We start from the raw sequence: 21,980 nt of genomic DNA, 5'->3' as shown, positions 1-21,980 counted from the left end.
ACAGATGCTTCTTCCCCTTACTGTCTGCTCTTTACTTGCAGTTCTTACCCAGTTCCTTTAAATCACAGCACTGAGATGCCAGCAATCCAGATAGCAGAGATTCTGCTTTGTTTCTCTCATAAAGAAATCTGATTTGGCACTTTTCTATTCTTTGACTGGAACATTTCAATACACCTTCATTTTTCTATATTTCAGCTTTCTGTAAAATACTTCATGCTTAAAAGAAGATGTATCATCTCCGAAGCAAGAGTCACATGTTTAATTGCAAATGACTTAAGCTTACTGCAGTTTGGTGTAATTCTCTGATGTCCTCACCCAAGAAACAGCACATGATTATTTGTAAGCTTGCCATATCTACGAGGAAATTTGATAAGGCTTTCAGAATCTGCGTTGTAAGGCCAGTAATTGCTGTGATCCAATAAGGGAGCCCTCTGTGGTGGCATCACTCGAGAGAGTAAGCGTGGTGTGACTGCTGCTGGCTTCTCGGATCATGCTGTCTAATGAAAGATTAATGAGGAGATGAGGCTTTGTAACAAACATCTAATACTGCCATCAGGTCACAAGTTTGATTTGAACCAATCAATATCATTCATTCTCCTAAAGGTAGCTAATGATAGCATGCTTATGAGAAATGAAATGGCCTGCAATCTAAGACAGCCTGCTTGTTCTTACTGTGTCAGCTTTAAAGAAAGAGCATTCATTTTAGAATGTAACCTAAGCCTCAGGAAGAAAGAAGAGTTTAAATTCTGAGTGAAAATGTGGAGAAAACTTTATTTTAAAAATGAAAGTCAAGAAATCTGAACTAAAGAAAACCTTACATTAAAAGTAAATTAGAATTAAACTTGATGAAACATAAGGGGGGAAAGAAAAGAGTCTTATATTCTCAGTGTTAATACTATCTGAAAGAGAAAAGAGAGTTTGATTTGACCTTGTAGTTTAAGGATCAGATGTACATTAATGTCTGTGTTCTTAATCTGAGGAGGGACTCATTTGCCTAGGAAAGGCAGGGGATCAGCTCCCTACCTGTGTGATGTTGACCCATCTGAGGAAAGAGGGAAAGAAACTGGACCATCATTTTTCTCCTCTTGTACTACAAAAGGGCCAGATAAGTTTCTGATACAACCAGATGAGTTGTCGGGAGAGTTTTGTTTGGTTGCTTGGGTTTAGGTCTGGGTTTCGGGTTTGTTGGTTGGTTGGTTGGTTTTAATTATACCAGCAATACTAATTCCCAAAAGTAAGTCTATGACACAGAGGAGGGTATGTATTCAAGTATTTCCCTCAGAGGTAATCCTGTAAGAAACTGAACAATCTGAGAATTAGAGGACAGAAACAAAAAGGCAAGATTTTCTGGTGAAAAACTGCTTGCTAAAACCTTTGAGCTAGATTTTGCATTCTTGCTTCTATCTGAGTACTGTTGTGCTGTGAGTTACTGTAGCTACACATGGAATAAGATACTGTAAAATATGAACTTGACTTTTAACAATGTTAATTCCTAAAACCTGGAACAAATTGAAATTGTCACCAAAAAATACGAGTTTCTCATCAAAATGTCAAAATATCAAACCCAGATCTAGAAAAGACATTAAAAGCTGGGAGTATTTTCATGCTAACATCATTTTCCAGGAGTCCGGGTGCACCAAAGCACTCGCTTGCAGTGAGTAAGCAGTTTATTTGGTGAGTAAGCCACTTCGAAAGCACTGAGCAGCAATTCTAAGAGCAATTTCAGGCTTGTATTTTACCACTTTTACACAGTTGTAAGAAAGATGTATATTGTCATTAGATGACATTTCTTAATGTTTAGCTTCTTAGTTTCTGTTGTATAATAGGGATGAGAACAAGTTCATCACCTGCAGCTGCAATTCGGGGATCTTTGCTTCAGTCACTGAAGCACTATCATTTTTATTTGATTTCTTCCCCTCTGTATTGATTGCATTTTCCTTCCAGACTGCACTGGGATCAATTGCTATCGTGTTTCTTGGATTAACTTGGATTTCTCATCTTTTCTATTTCCACTTCCCTTTTTTTTTTTATTCTTTAATTCCAGTAAATGCTTTAAAGGTTTTAAATGTTTAAATAGAGCCTGTTTCCCATAAAGCTTGGAATTTGCCAGGATCCCTTCCTAGAAGAGTACCATGGTCTAATGGTCAGCACACATCTGGGAGATGAACATTGCTGTGTTCTTATCCTAGTGGATTTACTGCTATGGCTTTGGGCAGGTTTCTACCTACCAGGAGAGCCATTAGGAACAGGCAAAGTGTCACGTAATGCATAACATTATGTCTGACTTTAAGAATACAAAGTCTGTGATGTTAGTGGGGGAAATTGTTCACTTTTTGGTTGGTTGGGGATTTTTCTTCACTGATTTTGCCTAAAGAACGGCGGTAAGATTCCTGATTCCAGCCATACGAATTCATAATGCACAGACTTTCTTTTCATGAGGAAATCAAACATTCTCATTTGTGTTTCTACTTGGTAACTGATATTTCTGTTTGAATTTCCTGTAACTCTTAGCGAATATCAGAAGTTTCTCTGTATTTGTGAGGATCCATGCTTAAACACACTTCCAAGTTGTTGCTATCAATAGATATCCATATCCATTATTCACACATGAAGGATATTGTAAAGGAAATAGTCAAAGTAATGAATTTTGTCAGCTTGTTAATAGTTTGATCAGACTTTTCTTTCACAACAGTCATTTTAGCTGCATCTTTAGCGTTTATCTTATTTTTATTGCTGTGTTGCCTGGGAGCCTAAGTCAGACTTTTCTGTAATTGCTCTATTTTGATTTAAGTTTTCTTGACTATAAGTGACAAGATCTTACAGATCTTAGCTCATTGTATTCTGACATTGATACTTCTCTATCTTCTCTGACATCTTACCCGGAATATCTTAGTGTAACTCTGCCACATCACAGTGGTTGTTCATAGTCATCCTCTCATGCATCAATACACCCTCTTCTTTCTCCTCATTTGTGATTTCCAATTTGTTACGGGAAGTCTTATTCCTGTGTGTATGACCATGCACTTGATTTTATCTAATATCATTCTGTGTCTGTTATTGCAGTTACCCACTCTCCTTTGGTGTGGAATACAGTCTGTCTTTGTAATGACAGCTTATCACAGACCCAGTTGCTGTGCCAAGGTCACAAGGCAAAATGTTAAGTATGTCCCAAGACAGATACTTGAGGAATTACCCTAACGGTGTCTCTCCAGCCTGATACTTTCAATTGTTTTCTCTTTAGTGCTATAGAAATACAAGGACATATATTCCAAATTTTCTTGTGATGTTTATACACATATCTTGGATTGTGTAAGTCCTACTGAAGTGTGAAAATTGAGTCCCCAACAGGAATTAGGGAAGTCTCTAAGAGGTTCCAAATATTCTCCTTATGTTTGCAAAGCAGCTTGACTCAGTCCATTGTGTCAGCACTAAAATTTCCAAACTGACCATCACATATAACAAGGCATCCCTGTGATTGTTACTTGCTCTGACTCTGGCCTCCCATGCAGGGCTGTGCTTTGGAGCTGCCAGTGGTGGCTTGTGGTTTTGAGCACCTTTCAATAGCAGAGCAAGCCAGTGTTTGTCAGTAACTAGAGTTCAAGTTTTGGCACCCATGCTCAGAGCATACGCTGAGACCTGTATTCAGTCAGGTCTTCAATACTGCCAGGGACCTCTTTGGACAACCTGCTCCAAGGCTTAGCTGGTGAAAAAGTTTATCCTTATGTTAAGTTGGAGCCTTTGTTGTTTCTTGTCCTTTTATGCCTCATCGTTCTGCCATGCAGTGCTGAGAAGAGTATGGCTCCATCTTCTTGGTAACCTCAGAGGTATATTGAAAAGGTGCCATTAGGTCCTCCCAAAACCACCTCTTCTCCAGGCTGGACAAGCCCACTTCCCTTGGCACCTCCTCACTCAGCCTCTGCTCTAGCCCCCTGACCATCTCTGAGGTCCTTCAGTGAACTCACTGTGATTTATCAACATCTTTCTCACACTGGGAGGCCCCAAACTTGTTGCAGTATTTGTGATGCAGTATTCTCCATTCAGTCAAAAGTGTCACTTCTCATGTTCTACTGGCTGATGGTACAGCCCAGGATGCTCTTGCCCTTCTTTGCTGCCAATGCGGACAATGGACAATGTTGGCTCATGTTATTGTTGCCAGTGTCGCTTGCTGTCCAGCCAGTCGGTCTCCAGTCTGTACTGCTGCATGGGCTTTTTACTTCCCAAGTGACTTGCATGTGTCCATGTTGAATTTCATCATTTCGTATCAGCCCAACCCTCTAGCCGCCTAGGTCTCTCTGACTGGTGACCCTGCTTTTGAGCATATTTGACTGGTCTGCCCAGTTTGGTGTCATCTGGAAGCTGGATGAGAATGTACTTCATTGCCTCCCGCAGATCACTGATATAAAACAGAACAGGTCCCAGTACAGAGCTGTGCATTACTCCACTTGTTACAAGCCTCCAGGCTGAGGACAACTCATTAGCCGATACCTTCTGAAGCCAACTATCAAACCAGGCTTTTTTACCCATTACATCAATTCATCAATGTCACTTTTATTTCTTTGGTAATTCAGTTATTACATTAAGTAGCATTTTATCATAGAAATGCACTTAAGCCACGATGGCAAGGGACCAGGATAGTCTGGAGAAAAGAAAGCTGTGGATAATAACAGCTGTTTTAAAAGTAACCTTTTGAACACAACAACGCCTTGCAACACTCCAGGCTTGGGGAAGAGTGGCTGGAAAGTTGCTCGGTGGAAAAGGACATGGGGGTGCTGGTTGATGAAGCTGAACATGAGCAGCTTGTGCCCGGGCAGCCAAGAAGCCACCAGCATCCAGGCCTGTATCAGCACTAGTGCGGGAGCAGGGCCAGGGCAGTGATTGTGCCCTAGCATTGAGCAGTGGTGAGGCCGCACCTTGAATCCTGTGTTCACCTCTGGGTCTCTCGCTACAAGAGGGACACTGAGGTGCTGGAGCAGGGCCAGAGAAGGGCACCGGAGCTGGTGCAGGGCCTGGAGCACAGTGTGATGGGGAACGGCTGAGGGACCTGGGGGGTTCAGCCTGGAGAAGAGAAGGCTCAGGGGGGACCTGATCGCTCCCTACAAGTGCCTGACAGGAGGATGGAGCCAGGAGGGGCTGGGCTCTGCTCCCAAGGAACAAGGGATGGGACAAGAGGAACCGGCCTCAAGGTGCACCAGGGCAGGTTTAGACGGAGCTGAGGAACAATTCCTGCCCCAGAGGGTGCTCAGGCATTGGAACAGGCTGCCCAGGGCAGGGCTGCAGTCACCGTCCTTGCAAGGGTTCACACCCCGTGGAGACGAGGCCTCAGTGCCATGGGTTAGTGGTGGCCTTGGCAGTGCTGGGGCAATGGTTGGACTGGATGAGCTTAAAGGGCTTTTCCAACCTGGTTGATTCCATGAGACCTAAATTGAGATCATATATTCTTAGCTGATCCTGAAATAAGAATTCTCTGAAACTGGCTGCTCAGTGAATGCAGTGTGGAGGCACCCAGGCTGGTGCATTTTAAGAATCTGTAATGATATCTCGAATCTAGTGAGGTTCATGAACTCAGGTGCAGAGCTCTGTGAACCATGTTATTTCTGAACTCAGACCTGCCTGAGAATCACTGTAGTCATATTTGTGTGCTGTTGCTTAGGTCTGGCATGCTTACCCTAGTATGCTCTGTTACATTTTAATGCACATTCTATTTACTGTCCTGATTTATCTGCAGAGTAGGTAGCTTACCCAGGTATTTGACTGACTTACTGACTCTGGGCTGACAGTGGGGTCTCTTAGTCACTAGTCGAGTGTGAGCATATGTCTTTAGTTCATATTTTCCAAGGCAACGTCCTGTTTGTATTTTGCACATGATTTGGCAAGTATAAATTGAGTCATTTGGTAAGCGTGTTACCTGATGTCATTCACAAATGAAGCCCATGTTTAAATTGTCCTTTTTACCTTTCTAGTTATTTGCAATTGTAGAATAAATGGTGAAGCAAGAACCCCTTCCAAAGCAGGCCTTGAGCATTTTGGACTTGAGTTTCAGCTGAAGTGGAAACTTTTGGAAACCTTGCCATTAATGTCAATGGAAATGAGGTGGGCTGTATTTATGGAATAAAGACATGATGTTGGCTGGTAGTGGTGCAATGTATGTGAATAAAAATAGTTTATCTCACTAAATGTTAAGAGCTTTGCCTGAAATCACTTGCAATGTCCTTTCTTGTTCTCTATACAGTAAAGGATGTAATTAGGGACCATGTTATACAGCAAACTCAGTTTGAAAAATTGATTTTTTAAAGCATAAAAGAGGCAGTGACTAAAGTCCTGCCAGGTTCTATCGAATACTCACATGTATTATATTGTAAACATAATATGATTATACTGTATGTTGTCATAATCATTGGCAATGGTATTGGAGCCAGTCAGTGAGTGCTTTGTTCATGTGGTAATAGATGACAAGGGCTACAACGTTCGTTGGCAGCAAACTTGTTTTCCTTTCTGGTTTTCTTAGTAAATTGGTTTTAAAATAGTTTTGTGGTTTCTTGAGGTTTTTTTTAAATCAACTGTCTTAGGGCCCAGATGGCTTTATCTCTTTTAATGAGATTTGGGACACGGTCCTTAAAAGTGATGTTCACTCAGTGCTGCCACAAAAGGCCACGTTCTTCACTTGTCTTAAAGCATGGCACCGTGACAATAGAGATAAGGAAGACATAGCGGTGATCAACAGCACAGAGGGGTGGATTAAGTGAGATTCATTAGGATCCAGGGCTGAAAGGTAGCATGAGTCAGGAGAGAACATCAAAACTGAGTCTGGAGGCCAGCGACTCATTGTAGATTACAAGATAGGAACAGCTTATCCATTAGTCTCTGCAGGCTTGATTCCTGACTCACCCAAGCTATGTCACTGGGTTCCAGTGGGCTGCGTGTGATGGGGGCTAGTCCTTGTGAATAAGCATGGTAAAACCACTCTATTTCTTTGCAAAGGTCACAAAGGAGCATTTTTCCTGCTGAAACTTCAAGACATTTGTTCCTGAGTTGCTAGATAAGGCCCTCTTAAAATTACTCAGACCATATGGATGGCAGGGCTCTGTGGGATTCTGACAGACAATATGCTGTGGCTTGAGGCATTTGCAGTAGGCATGCATTGCGGTTAGGATGGAATGAATTTCACCTAATACAAGTTTAGCGGCTGAAAAAGGTTTCCTGTACCAGCTTTTTGTCTTCCATCAAATTCAGACTGTAAGCCTTGACTACTTAGCTTCAGATTCCTGTGAAGTCAGCATCAACACACACCCTGTGCATCACCATTCTTTTACCTTTACGTGTATCCTTCACTTTTTGCCAGTTCGAGTCAGCTCTTGCTGACTTCAATTGCACATGATATAGCCATATGCTTCCACCCTTTCCAGGCTTCCATGCCTTTTCTTGTACTGTTTGTGTGCCTATCCTGCCTGTCCCTGTGTCAGTCATCTTCCGTTTCATTTCATGTTGTGTACCACTCTCCATCTCAAAGTCAGTTTGTGTCTGTCTTCGTTCTCAGTGTTATTCTTTAGTGCCTGATTCTTTTCCAGTAGCCTCCTTTGGATTACTTGCGTGTGTCTCTAGACATAGGACTTGCAATATAATCAGTTCTACAAGAATGTATGCATCAAAAGGAGCATGACCAACAGGTCAAGGGAGGTGATCCCCCCCCTTTACTCTGCCCTTTTGAGACCCCCGCCTGAAGTCCTGTGTCCAGCTCTGGGAGCAACAGCACAAGAGAGATATGGAGCTCTGCAGCCAGGCTGAGAGAGCTGGGCTGGTTCAGCCTGGAGAAGGCTCCTTAAGGGGAGACCTTAAAGCAGCTCCAGTGTCTAAAGGGGCTACGGGAAACCTGGAGAGGGGCTTTGGACAAGGGCCTGTAGGGACAGGCCAAGGGGAATGGCTTTAACCTGCCAGAGGGGAGACTGAGATGAGCTCTTAGGCAGAAGCTCTTCTGTGTGAGGGTGCTGAGGCGCTGGCACAGGGTGCCCAGAGAAGCTGTGGCTGCCCCATCCCTGGCAGTGTTCAAGGCCAGGTTGGACACAGGGGCTTGGAGCAAGCTGCTCTGGTGGAAGGTGTCCCTACCCGTGGCAGGGATTGGAACTGGATGAGCTTTAAGGCCCTTTTCAACCCAAACCATTCTGTGAATGTCTGTTCCTATAAAGCAGACATAACTTTATTCCATTTTGCACTGATGCATACACTTTGGCTTTCTTTGCTGACCACACAGGTGTTCTGATTCTGCCCAGGCAGTTACACAGAAGAGATTTTATTCAGCTGCTATGATACGTCTCTACCAGTAATCAGCATTTAGAAACACTGTACCTGAGAGTGAAGAACAGCACCTTCAGTTGAATCTTCAGAGGGAAATGAAGATTGGTAGACTACTTGCCCAAAGTGGTATTTAGCATGTGCTCTATAACTCTTTGTCCTTTTGAAAATGCTACAGATGTGTGATCTCCTATGGGGCCTGGTGCTTCTCAAACAATATGGGGTGAGTTAGCCCAGTATTGAGTCATAGGGGAAAGGGGCATCTCTAGTAATATCTCTGGTTCTTTAGGGATCTCCTATCCAGGGGATGTCCTTCTACAGCTGTATTTACTTTGTGAACATCTTTTAAACATCACCACTCAAGATGATTCAGTAATTTAAGACTATGTTGAAAACCAAAGAGTTGTAAATACATTATCTCAACAATTCCCACTTAGAAAGCACAAATATTAACATAGTCATGTTTTTAAACATCGTAAGGTTTTATTTACCTCCTGGGGTATCATTTGTTGTCTGATGAAATGGCTGCAGTTTTTACTCACTGAGATGTGTGTGTGTATCTTCTAATGCACAATGGATTTCAACTCGGACCTAATCATTGCAAACTGCAGCTGTTCCAAGTGCTTTTCTCCTCAATATTCTGATTTTTAATTATGTGGCTAATCAGCGTTTTAAAGCACAATTTGCACATAATGAGTCTCTTCATCCAGTGGAGACACGCTAACAGCTTGTCTCCCTACACAAGTGCTCTGTACAGTAAGACAGGCATTAGCTGCCTGGGATGAAAACAGAATCAGAATAGGGGAATTTTTGTAGCATACAAGGTAGCTGAAAATTGTATTTCCAAACCACTATGAATTTTTCTTGGTGTATTTTGCACTCTGGGAGGGGAAAGCTATTCATGTGACTCTGCCAAATACTGGAATTGGGGCTGATGTAGCTTGTACTTCAACTATGCTAAAAAATCCTGGTATCTCCAGTCTTTTGTGACTTCTGTCCACTCTGCTGCTTTAGTAGCCAAGCTTTTTAGACCATGAAAAAGCTTGAAGGCACAGCTGCACTTAGCCATGTATCTTTCTCTGTAGGGAATGGCAGAATCTGATAGAAAAGTTTTCTGTACTAAATCCAGTAACCAGAATTTGGGCCTGTTTATATCCTCGACACTGGAAAACTCAGAAGAGGGTAGCTTTGACATTCCTGAGAGTCTAAGATAATATGCTTGAAGGCACACAACAACCTAGCCTTAGGAAAATACCCTCTCCATGTGTTTACAGCTTTCTTGTACCTTGTACCAAAGCAGGAAAGGAGCACAGAGGCACAGCTTTTCCCTGGTGAGTCATCTAACTCCTTACAATTCTCCCTTTGATAAAATTATTTGCCAAGCAGCCTAAAGCTGTTTGCTTCAAAACGACAGACACCATTTATTACAAACCCCAGAAATCAGGACTTTGCTTCTGCTTCTTGCACGCTGAGATACATTTGCACCTATCTTGCTTTGGAGGCAACTCAAAGGGCAGATGCAGTTTGTAAGCATGAGTGCTGCACCGCTTTGGAGTCATGCTGAACTCTTTGTACTTGGTGGTACCTTACCCTTTCCACAAGTACTGTGGAAAATGTTGGCTGTCATCCTTTCAACAGGGCAATATTTGCAGTTCTCTTGATCATCTGTCCCAAAGCAAAGGTCAGTGGCTTGAGGAAGTATTGTTGAGTGCAATTGGTCTAAAAATATATCAAGAGGAAAACTACTGTATGTGAACAAATTCTATAGAGGCTTTATATAGGCTTGTTGATGTCTGTAAATACATCAAACAAGGAAGCAGCAGCTTAGGACATGGTTATTTCTGGAAAAGCGGAAGCTCTGACTGTCACTGTTATATCAGGCATAGAGCCAAGCAGTTGCTTCTGAAGAAATTATGAGTGTAATTAAGAACCTCCCAATTAGAACATTAAAACTATTTCCATAGTTTTATGATCTTTGCTCCAGACCTTGCCTCCGCAAATCAATGACAAATCACAGTTGATTTTGTTCCCATTCCCATAGTAATGTCAATGGGATCAGGCATAGGATTTTCGCTGCTCTCTCCCCCTACTTGTTCTTTAAACAAAGCTCTTTTACTTTCCAAGGAATTCCCATTCTGACACTAAGCTTGAGGATCTGACAGTTTTTTATGATTTCTGACAGATCTCAACACAGAGTATTCCAAAATTAGTGATGTGGTCTCAGCTCACTCCAGAAGAAGGAAAAAAATACATTTACGGTATCCACAGGAGGGAAAAAGCTAGAAAGAACTATTAAGTCAGTTAATTTGCTCCCTATATCATAGGTCATTATTACCCAGGTACCTCTACATAGGGTGTTTTATGTTCAGCTGAAGTAGTAAGCATGCAGTTTGTTCAAGGTGCTGTGTTTCCTACCTGAACTTAGAGTTTATGCTAAAGAACTTTGTAGGAGCCAGTATTTTCTGGGATAGATTAAGTCAAGCTAGTGAATAATGTTAAAAACAGTCCTTTAGGTCTTTCCTTCAAACATGCCACTGGAAGATGATTTCCTCTTCAGCTGATTTTGTTGCTTTTTTTGGTATTCTTTCTAAAATGTGAACCTCGTGTGGTATTTCACTGCATGGCCACCAGTGTTGCAGATAGCTGCATAAAGCTGCTTTGCTTTTGTATCTCTCCATGCAGGGATCACATTAGTTTGGGGTTTGGTTTGGTTTCTGTTGTTTGGGGCTTTTTCCGCTACAGATGTCAGCTGTTTGTCACCTGTACTCTTGGTTCCTTTCAGACCATGTGGAAAGAGACTTGGCTGCTGGTGGAGCTTTTAGTTCAAATCCCTTTGCATTTGGCTGCATTAAGACATGTTTAATTACAACTGGCTTTGTTTCATGCGCGATTCAAATTGATCTACACAAGTGTCTTCAGGTTTCATCCTCATCATTTTATTAATCTCACAAATCTTATATCATAGATATTGTCTTGTGCTAATTTTCATAATGAGAATGTCATACACTATGAAGTCAACTGTTCTCCACAAATGTATTGCAGACATCCAGTGACTTCCATCAGTCTAATGTCTGTCTCATCCAACAATACAATGACTTTCCCTTACAAGATCTATTTGAAACAAAACTGGATCGACTGATATTATATTCCGGTACTTTAAGTCTTTATTAATTTTTATAACAGCTTTATTACCTGGAAGTAACATCAGACTAACTATCCGTTAGCTCTCTGAGTTATCCTGCTGCCCTTTGTTATTATTGGCACAACATGAGCATTTTTCCAGTCAACTGGAATTTCCCCTGGAATGCCTTAATTTATTAAAATAAACATGATTAATTCTCAGGTCTGCTCAATTGTACTTCTTAGGTGTGAGGGAGATGGAGTGGCTGATTTTAAAATGTTTATTTCTAGTACCTGTTGGATAACATCCTGCTGGTTCCTAAGGGACTGGAAAAGGGTTTGACGAAGTAACATAAGAACATCTGTCCAAATATGGAACAGGAATACTTCTAAAAATGTCCTGTCTCTCTTGCATCACTGTTAAAAGTTTTACCATACAGAGACAGGCTGAGAACATTGGGGCTGTTCAGCCTGGAGAAGAGAAGCTGCGTGGAGACCTCAGAGCAGCTTCCAGTGTCTGAAGGGGGCTACAAGGATGCTGGAGAGGGACTCTTCATCAGGGACTGTAACGACAGGACAAGGGGTGATGGGTTCAAACTGAAACGGGAGAAGTTCAGGTTAGATCTAAGGCAGAAGCTCTTCCCTGTGAGGGTGCTGAGGCGCTGGCACAGGGTGCCCAGAGAAGCTGTGGCTGCCCCATCCCTGGCAGTGTTCAAGGCCAGGTTGGACGGAGCCATGGGTGGCATGTTCTAGTGTGAAGCATCCCTTCACACTAGATGTGTGGAGGGGTTGGAACAGGATGAGCTTAAGGTCCTTAAGATCATGACCTGGCAAAGGGTTTCTATAACTGCTAGGACTGTTGTAGTCTTAATACTTTTTAGTTTTTAATTCTTCATGTTACATTGGTCCTGTCAGCTGAGGTCTTCCCACTGATGTTTCTAGCTTGCCTGATTGATATTTTTTCCCCTTTGTAACTCCTAATTCATATGGGTCATCACTACTTATCTTCATTTATTATATCGTACCTTTTATTAGGAACTGCTGCTTACACTTGAGTAAAGAAGATGCTTTTTTAAGCCAAAATTATCTTCTCCTTGACTGTACATTTACAAATTCTCAACCATCCTAAGATGGTTTCTTACAGAAACTTACCCCTTTTGACTGTCCTACATCGATTTCAATCATTATTTGAATTGCTCTGTTAGGATACTGAAGTTGTGGATTACTGACAGCTGTAACACAGGTACCATGCTCGTGGCTTTATGCAGCAGTGTCCCCCTTTATCTCTCCTATCCTTTCTGCCCTTCTAGCATGGTTTTGTAGGGGTTTTTTAGCATTTGAATCAGGTGAATCATTGCACCGTGTTCACCAATTATAACGGCATCATTCTTGTCCATTGGTAAGAATTTCATGTTCTCTGGCTTACTACCTCTTCCAATCTCAACTCATATAGGCCTGAAACATATAATCTTTTGATGCTCTTTGCCATGCTAAGTCAGTTTCTTCAGGGACTGTTTGAGCACGTGCTGTGTTTGCCTTCTTACCAATTTCCTCAGGTGCTATGACTTGAACATCCTCCTGCCTACTCCAGCTTATCTTTAGATCAGAAAGAGGTAACACTTGCACCATCCTCTCTTTGAGTTTTGCTAAGAGGGGAGTGGATTTCCATCAAGCCCTTCATGAAGTCTTCCCAAGTCATGCACTAGTTTGTCTCTTATCTATCTGACCGTATTTACTCTGAGGATAATGTCATCTGTTCCAGAAGTGGTGCTGCAAAAAGGGAATTTCAGATAGATTTCATCACAACATTATGTTCTCTATGGACAGTTCTCATCAGTGTGACCTCCACAGTGGAATACCAGAAACCAAAAGAAGCTTTGTTTTTTGCAGGCCCTCCTTTTAATTCTGTGCATTTTGCCTTGTGACTCAGACTCCTGCATATCTGGAGGCTGTGTCAGCTTCTTATTCCAAACTAGTGTGTGTTTTTCTTTCTTGTTTTAGAACAGTGTGTAGTAAACTCAATGGGATGGTATAAAGGGCGTTGAGGGAACTGCAGCATCCAGATGATGTTAGTGGTATTAGAGGCTGCTCTCAAGGAGTAGAGCACATTGCATGTTTTGCAGTGAGTGTTCAGATTTGGTCAGCATTCAGAAGCTACAGCCATTCAGAGGTGACAAACCAAAAATGTGGCTTGGCCATACCTCCTTGCTTTAGTATTTGAAATCAAATGCCTTCCAAGGGCAGGGCCCTTAGCCCAGTTTTCCCCTCTGACTTCCTTTTTCCTTCCTGAAATACAATGATTGCCACTGTAGGTTCTCCTATCTGCAGCAGGTACTCCCAGCAAAAACTGTTTCCTTAATACATGTATGTTGCAATTAAAGTAATATTACTGCTTAACTACACAATCCTGTGCTCATTAGCACAGACTTGACAGGAAGTAAAGATTTCTTTCAGTATGTTTTCCTATCTGAGAACAGATACTGATACAGGATGAGCAGAGAGGAAAAGACAGCTGACAAAATTCAACTGCGCCTCTTCTTTCATGAGCTTGCAGTCTGCCTTATAACTGAGGAAGGAGAGGACAAATAAGCAAGTGGAATTAGAATGTATGAAGAAGTTTAAATGTAGGCTTTTCTTTTCCTATTTCTTAGCAATTTTGTACTCTGTAAAATGGTCATCATCTGATACAGATTTCATCTGCTATTTTCCAGTGATAGAGACTCAAAACTTAATGGTGCCTGGGTGTCACACATTTAACCTGTGGCCTTGATATGATTTGTCCAGATCATGTTGCTAAAGAAATCTTCAGATCTCATGAGTACATAAGAAGATACATTTCCTTCCTGAATGAATATCAGGGAAGTCCTTTCTGTAAAAGCCAATACCATCCTACTGTTGTAGCAGTGTTATATTTGACATGATACATACAGAAGAAGTACAAAGAAGAAGCCGCAGTGGCTGAGCCATACAGTCCTTCTGAATCCAGACTTGTTTGGATGTTCTGAAAGAGAAAATGAAATTGTCACATGGCTGCTGATTACATAGTGACTGGATTGTTTCAAAGGACGTGTGCTTTGGGAGACAGTCTGCAGCAGGGAAATACCCAGCATGTGACTGGTACAGCTCTGTTTGCTAATGTGATTAAGGTTTACTGCAAACCTGAGTGTTTCACCTCATTGCACCTGTACCTGTAGGGTGTCTGCCTGTTGCAGCATCCAGGTAACTGCCAAACATTCTCAGTCTTTCAGAGTTTACATCAGCATTTGAACATCTGAACTGCTTGAGCTGTGCTAACCTCTTGCTGACAAAGCAATGGGGAAACAGAGTCCCAAGTGCAGCAAAGAAAATTTCTCTTTAAGGGTGAATACAGTAGCCTTAAGTCTGCATTTGCGCCACAATGCCAAAGGACATTAATAAATGCTTAGGAAAAGGAGAAACTTGGACTTCCGCTTTTCACCAAGCTATTTTTATGCTTATCCATCCCCATCTTGTTCCTGTGTTTCCTCCTCCTGTGACATCTTGTCAGCAATCGCGATGGTGTGTTGTTTGGGATGGGAGCTGTTTGTTACTGCTACAGTGCCAAGGATAAGAAGACCCAAATCCTCATGGGGTTTATAAGATTTTCTGTAATACAAATCTGTAGTTTTAAGTCATGGTTTGATGGTTGACTCACTTTGACCCACTAATACATAGAAGTGTTAGGCACTGGGTTTGCAACCACTATCTTGTGTGAAAAGGGAGATGCTGTACCGTGGCTTTGAAGTGACCCCTCGGAGGTTTGCAAAACAGGCCTCCAGCCACATGGTCTAGTGTGAGGTGTCCCTGCCCATAGCAGGGGGGTGGAACTGGGTGATCTTAAGGTCCTTTCCAACCTAAAGCATTCTGTGATTCTGTGAAGTCTGGATCACTGACAATCACAAAGCATCACTGTGGTGACCTCACCTGGTTAGTAGGCAACCTTTCTCGCAATTCTGCCTCTCCCTGGAGGTGTTTTAACACACTGTGGGCTCTGCTGTCCCTCCCAGATACAAACTCACAGTGCAACCTGGAAGCGAGCAGCAAGCTCCGTGACATTCCAAGAAACCATCTCTTCTGAATTTTAGAGTCCCAATGGTCCCTAGCATACTATGATCCCTGACCAGAGCGAGTTACTAACAAATAACTTGATCGGATTTAGAAGGGGAAAAACCTGCAGTGAAGCACCAGTTCACAACATCTCACAGATTGTGAAAAACATGGACTGTTTTTCACTGTTTGCAAAACACTTGCAGGATGGTGTCCCTTGAAAATACATTTAGCCTTTGCTTCTCAGATTCATCCTGTTTCTTTTCTATGTATAATGGCCTGGTAGAATCCAATGGGGCCCTGATGTTTCTCCTCTGTCTCAACTCTGTTGGTGTGGGGTTTGGATTATAATGGTGCTGCTTCAATCTTCCTGCCAAAGCTTTGCATAATAGATGCTCCCTACAAGTGCCTGAGAGGAGGATGGAGCCAGGAGGGGCTGGGCTCTGCTCCCAAGGAACAAGGGATGGGACAAGAGGAACCGGCCTCAAGCTGCACCAGGGCAGGTTTAGATGGAGCTGAGGAACAATTCCTTCCGCAGAGGGTGCTCAGGCATTGGCACAGGCTGCCCAGGGCAGGGCTGCAGTCACCGTCCCTGCAAGTGTTCACACCCCGTGGAGACGAGGCCTCAGTGCCATGGGTCAGTGGTGGCCTTGGCAGTGCTGGCAGCGGTTGGACTGGATGAGCTTAAAGGGCTTTTCCAGCCTGGTTGATTCCATGATTCTAAAGAACAACCTATGCCTTAGTTGATCTGGTTAATTGTTCAAAGGATAGCAAGAGATGACACAAAGTTGTGATAGAGCATGTAGTAAGGATTAGCACAACAGCAAAAGGTCATGAGATGAGCTATTATTATCCCCCCAGTTTGTTGGTTCCTGTTTTCTGTATGTTATATATATTTCTCTGCATTGTGTTTGAGCAAGTAGTCAGATGAAAGGTCACAACTCTTTTATGAAAGTGAGTGAATCATATACTGATTCACTATGTGCAGGAAGTGTATGCTCAATGTATTTGGACTACCCATTAGTTTTTTGCCATCCATTCTACTCTGAGAACCTAATTTACAGGACATGAATTGGATTGCCATTTAGTTAAATAGAAACAGTGTTGCAATGAGGCTTTATGGACTTGAATGGGAAATTGCGCAGTTCATGTAAATTGCACACTCAATACAAATTTAGGCCATGTCCCCCAAATCTTTCAGATGTAACTTAGATGAGGTGATCCTGTCCCTCTACTCTGCTCTTGAGATCCCACTTGCAGCATTGTCTGCAGTTCTGGTATCCTCAGCATAAGAAGGTCATGGAGCTGTTGGAGCAAGTCCAGAGGAGGCCATGGGGATGAGCAGGGGCTGCAGCACCTCCTGTATGGAGACAGGCTGAGAACATTGGGGCTGTTCAGCCTGGAGAAGAGAAGCTGCGTGGAGACCTCAGAGCAGCTTCCAGTGTCTGAAGGGGGCTACAAGGATGCTGGAGAGGGACTCTTCATCAGGGACTGCAGCGATAGGACAAGGGGTGATGGGTTCAAACTGAAAGAGGGCAAGTTCAGGTTAGATCTAAGGCAGAAGCTCTTCCCTGTGAGGGTGCTGAGGCGCTGGCACAGGGTGCCCAGAGAAGCTGTGGCTGCCCCATCCCTGGCAGTGTTCAAGGCCAGGTGGGACACAGGGGCTTGGAGCAACTTGGTCTTGTGTGACGTATGCCTGCCTGTGGCAGGGGGTTTGAACTGGATGAGCTTTAAGGTCCCTTCCAACCCAAACCAGTCTGGGATTCTATGATTCTTATATAGTATAAAACTAAAACTAAGAGCTGTGGTACATTAAGGGCACTGCATGTGCCTTAAGCAATTGCATGCCTGCTGTGTAGACTGAAGTAGAAGGAAACAGTTGCTATTAGCAATACTGGTAAATCTACTGTAAACTACTTGGAAGCCCTATCTGTACTTAGGATCCTATCTAGGAAAGTACCACTGAACTTCTGTATAGTACTCAGAAACTGAAAGCTAAGCAATTTCATTGATACATTTCTGGACTGAGGCCTGGGATTGCTTCTAATGACAAATATAATTGCAGCTCCTCTGCTCTGACCTTTAGTTGGCTTAATGTAGGCATCCAAGCTTGAACGTTGTACATTGTACAAAGGGAGTCTGAGTTTTATTTTCTCTTACTACACCTACAAGTGGAATGCCAGTCTGATGTGCTCAGAAATGAAAATAAACACTGAGTAGAACAAGTGCAAGCACTGTTGGACACAAGCGTTCAGTATAACTTGGGCACCAGAACTTCATTCTTATAATGCCAGCTTGAAGAGGTTGGGTTTCTTTTTAAGCAGGAATTCAAACGAATCTACTTTTCAGCCTTTCCTCTTCAAGTGATGTAGGATTAATGCACATGGAATTGAACAAGTTTTGTATTTTTTACAGTACACATCTTTCGGGTTACTCTACAGCTTCTCTGTTTACTTGCTTCATTCCAGCAACCACTGTGTTTTCTACAGCTAAAAATGGTTTTCAGCCCTGATTTGGAATATGAACTGACAAAACTGGGAAGAGAGAGGATGTCTCTGTAAAATGTCTGTAATGGCTTATCTTCAAATATGCAGGCTTTATGCAATATAGGATGGTGAAAGTGATTTTATCCCCTCTTCGTAGACATGGAGCTTCTCTCTGATACAATATTCAAGGGGAAACATCAGGACTCCTGTTTCACCTTAGAGTTTTTTTCACACTTATTTGTATAAATTATCGTCTATGACCAATTGAAGCTGTTTGTTTCGTATGTAACTGTATCTAAGGGGAAGATGCAGCTGGGTTAAATATATGCACTTGTGTGTGCATTAATATCCATTGTTAACTAGTGAGGTGATTTCTGAAACCAGGCGTGGGTGACGTGATCTAGTGTAATGTGTCCCTGCTCATGGCAGGGGGCTCGAACTGGATGATCTGAAGGTCCTTTCTAACCTAAGCCATTCTGTGATTCTGTGTAATTTTATTTACTAAACATGTCAGAAATTCTGGGAAAAAAAGAAAAGTAAGTGCAGGATTCTTGGATATTTGAACAATTTGCATTAATGGGAATATGGGCACTAACAGTAGTCTCGAGAGGGGGGAAGCACGTATGCAGGAGAAAAAGAGCTGAGTTTGGGAGCTAAACCAGAAAAACCAGAGGGAGCAGGAAGTGTATCATGGGCAAGGGTAAAGATAAGCTGAGAGAGAGCTCTTGGAACAGCCTCCTGCTTTACCTGCTGAGGGCACTTTTAGCTGTCTCATTTGTTGATTCCTGTACAGCTGGAAAAGGTCTGATGGGGTGGCAAGTCCAGTGAGTGATAACAGGCACAAGAGGATGGGGGAATGCCTTGAAATGATAAATGAATGCTAGTTATTGAAACCAAGAGTTTAATTTTTATTTGTGAACTTGATAATAATGAAACCAGTTACTATTTTAGAGTTAAATCTGTACCAGCATCTTCTAACTGGAAAGTCCACCTGAGTTTTGTCTAGGTGCTCAGGGTAAAATGTCAAGAGCTGAATAGTTCAGCTGGTACCAAAGTTCAACGGGCTTCAGCAGCCATTAATGATCAGATTCCTCCTGCATAGTCACTTGCCCCAGTGTAACAGTTTGTGTGAACAGATTGCACAGTTAAATAGATTGGGAAACTAATTCAGTTTTCAAAGATTCTGTTTTGGGGGCTAGGAGAGGGTTATTTTCCTCAGTGCAGTTCGACGTGTGCCTGTACCAGCAGTTGTTGTGGCATAAATAAGGTTGTGGTGTAAGGTGGGAATAAGCTGGATGGAACAAGGTGTTAAAGCCAGCACTGCTGCTGAAAGAGGTATTTGTGAGAATACCCCTTGTTTTGCTGCAGAGCAGCAGGAAGGAGGGTGTAATTAACTCTCCTGGCAGCTGCTGGGTTCTCTATGGTCATTTTGCTCTGACCTAGCCCTGAGTGCCTGCAGACCCTCATTCAGATCCCTTTCTACGCTAAACAGAAGCCTCATTGCTTCTAAACCCTGGCAGAGCAGGCTGTGCCAGGCTGGAATGGTTGTAAATTTACTCACTGATAAAAAACCCCATCCAGCCTGAACCTGTCTGTATGATATAGCTGGTCTTTGGTGCAGTCATCTCATTGTCCTTTTCTCCACCTTGCCCTAGGCACTGCTGCCACAGGAGATGCTGCACAGATGTATGTCCCTTCCAGGTATTCACCTCAAATCTGCCATTCCTTGTGCTGTAACTCAGCCCTTCTCGACTGCAGTGGCTGCACAGAGCCTGTTCACTCCTTTCCTGTGTATCTCACAACTTTCCCATAACTGTAGATCCCTCTGGTGCAGAAATTTCTTGCCTTCCTTTTTCCAGGTGTAACATAGTAAGATTTTCCTCTTTTTCAAGTGCTTTCTACCTACATCTGGGATTGTAGCAACAGGACAAAGGGTGATGAGTTTAAACTGAAACAGAGGAAGTTCAGGTTGGATCTAAGGCAGAAGCTCTTCCCTGTGAGGGTGCTGAGGCGCTGGCACGGGGTGCCCAGAGAAGCTGTGGCTGCCCCATCCCTGGCAGTGTTCAAGGCCAGGTTGGACACAGGGGCTTGGAGCAACCTGCTCCGGGGGAAGGTGTCCCTGCCCATGGCAGGGGGTTGGAACTGGATGATCTTAAGGTACTTTACAACCCTAACTATTCTATGATTCTATATCATATCCCCTCATGATTTCTTTATTAATTTTATTATAAAACCTCATTGATCCCTTCAGTTCTGTGTAGTTTTTTCACAGATCAACTGCTTGAAGCCTTTCTCCAGTTTTTCTTCAGTTATCAGTTGGGCAACTTTCCCATCAAGTTGATGCCATTTTGCCTGAGTAAGAGAACCAGTGAAAAGGAGAAAGCATTTTAAGATCTGTGTGATACAACAGTGTTAAGAGTCTTTAAGACTTCATCTTACCCAGCAGCCCAGAGAAGCAAAGACACCCCATCAGGTCTGCCTGGCACTTGCAAGCATGCTCACTCCCAAGATTATCGTTCTTGTGGCTGCACGTTGATGCTCCTATCGATGTCCCAGTAAATCAGTCATGTGCTGGAGTTTGTCTCCTCCTCGCTTTACTGCACAAAGTCCTCTATGTTGAGGCTGTCAGATTTCTAAGCAGGATTGAAGCCAGGAGTCTCTCCTGCCAAATGCAGTATTCCAGGAGGTTACATTACACTGTCCTCTAGTGGTAAAGTACTCTAGTTGCAGCCTTATCTCAAAGGCAGGGGCTTTCAGGCCGTTCAGTCTCTGTGTTAGTGTATTATAACACTGTTCTTGAAGAGCCATCTCGCTTTGGAAAGGTTTGGTTGGCTGCCTCAAGCGAAATTCTGTGTTGTTCCTTGATCTCAAGTGGAAAAATATTTGTTGGAAAAGTACAAAACATGAAGTCAAGGGATTTGAGTTATCCATTTCAACTGTGAAGGCTTGGTGAAACTCTGGATATCATTTTTCCCTGCCGTTTTCTGTATGGAGAGTAGGGTGACAATAACAACTATTTCATCATGGTGTTTGAAGACTGTTGATGGAAACACGGTCCTTGGTGAAAAGAATATATGGTGTAGAAGAAACAGTAATACATTGCCTGTTACAGCAGGACACAAGCTCTTTGGGAGAATCCAGTCTCAGAAGTGGTATTTTTTTTATATGCTTGCAGAAAATCAAGATGAACCCATGCTCATCATTTTTAAGTTCAGTGTTTTTCAGTGAGTTCTTACCCAGTATCACAGACTGCAAAGCAGAGGGAGGCTAAGGAAAGAAAACAAAAAGCCACACAGATTTCAAATGTTTCCTTTACTTTTCATATGGGTGTATTAGAATACATTTTGTTAATATGTTCAGACCTAAATGATTAAATCATTTCTTAGTGTTAATCAGTTGTTGATTTAACTTTTAAATTAAAAATCTTTTGAGATAAATAGAAAGTAATAAATTATTTCAAGTTACTGTCTGGTATCACAGAACCACAGAATGGTTTGGTTTGGAAAAGATCTTAAAGCTCATCCAGTTCCAACCCCTGCCATGGGCAGGGACACCTTCCACTAGAGCAGGGTGCTCCAAGCCCCTGTGTCCAACCTGGCCTTGAACACTGCCAGGGATGGGGCAGCCACAGCTTCTCTGGGTGCCCTGTGCCAGCGCCTCAGCACCCTCACAGGGAAGAGCTTCTGCCTCAGAGCTCATCTCAATCTCCCCTCTGGCAGGTTAAAGCCATTCCCCTTGTCCTGTGCCTACAGGCCCTCATCCAAAGCCCCTCTCCAGGTTTCTTTTAGACCCTCTCTATGTATGGGAAGGATGCTGTACAAACCCCCTGAGCCTTCTTGTCCCTGTTGATAATTAATAACTCTTACAATAGAATAAAACTCACATGTATTTTTCTGCACTCTTCCAAAGTAATAAATAAAGAAAGAGGGAAGGAAGGAAGGAAGGAAAGAAAGAAAGAAAGAAGTTCATTAGAAATTGAGTATCACCTCCAGCCAGTGCCACCTTTTTCCCCCCAGTGGAGCT

General features: G+C 42.8%; 1 protein-coding gene across 15 annotated transcripts in view; it reads left to right on the top strand.

Moving 5' to 3' along the window:
* The window catches only part of PACC1 (proton activated chloride channel 1), a 114,897-nt gene that overhangs the window by 23,749 nt on the left and 69,168 nt on the right, over positions 1–21,980 (top strand). Inside the window, exons 2-3 of one of the 15 annotated variants that reach the window (XM_080616390.1) lie at positions 5,961–6,090; positions 8,246–8,509. The exons of 10 other annotated variants lie outside the window; for them this stretch is intronic. The gene's annotated coding sequence lies outside the window, so the exon portion shown is untranslated. Of the gene's footprint in view, positions 1–5,960; positions 6,091–8,245; positions 8,510–9,560; positions 9,618–19,625; positions 19,644–21,980 lie in introns of those variants that run through there. 4 more of the 15 variants (XM_080616393.1, XM_080616403.1, XM_080616404.1 and 1 more) reach the window with 4 other exon arrangements.

This window comes from Psittacula echo, assembly GCF_963264785.1.
Source record: "Psittacula echo genome assembly, chromosome: 4".
In the NCBI taxonomy this organism is placed as follows: Eukaryota; Metazoa; Chordata; class Aves; order Psittaciformes; family Psittacidae; genus Psittacula; species Psittacula echo.
The sequence above is the reverse complement of the archived record's forward strand: the minus strand, read 5'-3'. Positions and strand labels throughout refer to the sequence as shown.